This window comes from Sipha flava, unplaced genomic scaffold, assembly GCF_003268045.1.
Source record: "Sipha flava isolate LNK unplaced genomic scaffold, YSA_version1 237_pilon_pilon, whole genome shotgun sequence".
NCBI lineage: Eukaryota > Metazoa > Arthropoda > Insecta > Hemiptera > Aphididae > Sipha > Sipha flava.
The window spans coordinates 1,306,062-1,308,525 of record NW_020272879.1 but is presented as its reverse complement, the minus strand read 5'-3'; positions in this window follow the sequence as shown (position 1 = coordinate 1,308,525).

Below are 2,464 nucleotides of genomic sequence, written 5' to 3'. Positions count from 1 at the left end.
TGATTTTTCTAAATCATCGTTATAAAATTCTTGAAGCTTATTAGCTTTTTAAGTTATTTCTTCAGGTGAAAGTAGTATTAAATTAGTCGTAAAGTCATATTTGTCAAATGTATAAATATAAGCAACGCATCTCTTTTCAATTTCACTTTTCACACGATTCAATATGATAAAATATGTTTCTATTCTTAATTTATCACTTCCAGTCATATGGACTTCATTTTCTCTTGTCTCGGCGGCTTGAATTTTGCATTTTTTAGTCCTTACTTTATCAAACTCGTATTCTTTACTATTTATTTTTTTTGCCAAAATTAAAAATTCATTAAAACATTTATCATTTCGAATAGAAGTTATGAAGTTAATTAAAGATTTAAAGAGTTCGACTACTATTCCCAAATCTGTGTTTACTTTTTGATGCTTTTATGCCATTAAAACGCTCTAAAATTGCATTCCAAAATACACTCATAAAAACAGTTTCAAAATGGTCAAGTTGCCATCTTAAGCCAGCTGTTTCACAACATGTCGTCGCTTTTTCAAAATCATCATTTTTCTCTAATAAATTTAAACTTCTCATAATACCGTCATAGTTTTGATATACGCTGTAACAATCTTCACGCCGAGCAGACCACCTAGTTCCATCTACTCTTTTGATAACATTTTTACCAAGCGTTAGGCTGGGCTTTAAAATATCCCATCGTTTAGTGGATACAGAAAAAAAAGAATAAAGATGTTGAATAGTGTTAAAAAATGATAACCCTTTTTTCGCGCATTCAGCTACACAAATCCCAACCAAGTTTAGCGAGTGAGCAGCACATGGTACGTAATACGCGTTAGGGTTTTTTTTTACTATCCTTGCTTGTAAACTAGAGTAAATTCCAGACATATTGGCGGCGTTGTCGTACGACTGGCCCCTGCAGTTGTTTATGTCAACATAATTTTTAGTTAAAAAAGACATTACGGCCGTTTCAAGTGTTTCGGACTTATGGCCAACATTTGATAAAAACACATAAAGCGTTCGATTGGAAAACCGTCATCTCTAACGTAACGAATAACGTATGTTAACTGGTCTGAGTGGCTAATATCACTAGTTGGGTCTATCACAATCGAAAAATATTTTGCACTTTTAATTTCTTTTATAATTACATTAAGAATTTGTGTTGTCATTAATGTAATTATTTCATCTCATGTTGTAGAAGAAAGGTAAAATGTCATCATACCCCGATTTTCATGTTGAACTATATGATTACTTAAAAAAGGGTCAAATTTAGATATTAATTTTAAACACATCATAAAATTACCATTATTTGGCTTCCAAATTTTCTCACGGAACCTCTAAATAGGAAGATCGTGACTTCCCAATTTTTTTATAACAGCAATAACCCGTTTCAAAACATTATTCCAATAATATATTTCATTGTTTATTTGAACACAGAGATCACTATCTATTCTCCCAGTATTATCACTGTATCCACTGCGACTGAAAGAGACCAACGAAAACGTCTTAATTTAGCCTCTTATTTTCTTAAGATATTTTGTCCTCCACATGATTAATCTCGGGTCCTTAAATGTTTAGCTCTGGACTTGATCGTAGGCTTAAAGCTAATCTATTATTTATTTCCAAATTATTAAATAACTCAATCGATTGTCCAATGCTCCTTTCTCAAGTACATTTCAAAGTCCCTCCTCGGTACACTAAAAACATTCCTCTCTTTTATATTCTTGTTTCTTCAACAAACAATTTATTAAACCCTCCTATTTATCGTCTAATGCGTCTTGCAAATGAAGACCTCACCTTCAACTATCCCTAAATCATCTTTAACCAGGTCTCCTACCTATTTTTTATTATTTAACTTATCATTTATCTACTATATATATATATATATATATATGTCACGTCTCTTATTATTATTATTATCCTATTATTATTGCCATTCAGTTTTTTGTTTTGGGCCTCGGCCTATACTGTTATAAAATAATTATATACAATATAAGATGAATTACATATTAATTTGTTTTTAAATTATTAACAAAATGTTATTTATAAATAATATTCACAACGGTTATTGACTTGATACAAGGACTAAATCGAAAATAGTTCTGATTATTATAACAGGTGATAACCTTGAAGGCTATTTTTCTGATGTGTTATTTTATGGCTAATGACCAAGGCTAATGAGTCACGTTTTATCCATTGCCTATAGCTGGGCTATCCTGATTGTTGATGTAATAAATTTGAATAGGTACAATTATTCAAAAAAAAAAAAAAAAAAACTACTTAGATTTTTATGAGTTTATTTCGTCTTTTTGATACACATGTTCAATACTGTACATGCTGTTAAGTGTTATACATAATGTTTATATACAATATTAACAACTTAAAGTATTTTATAATCACCTGTGTCGAGTTTAGACTGGAAAATACAAATTTATATATTATTGATGATATAGCTGTTAGGTATCTACTTAA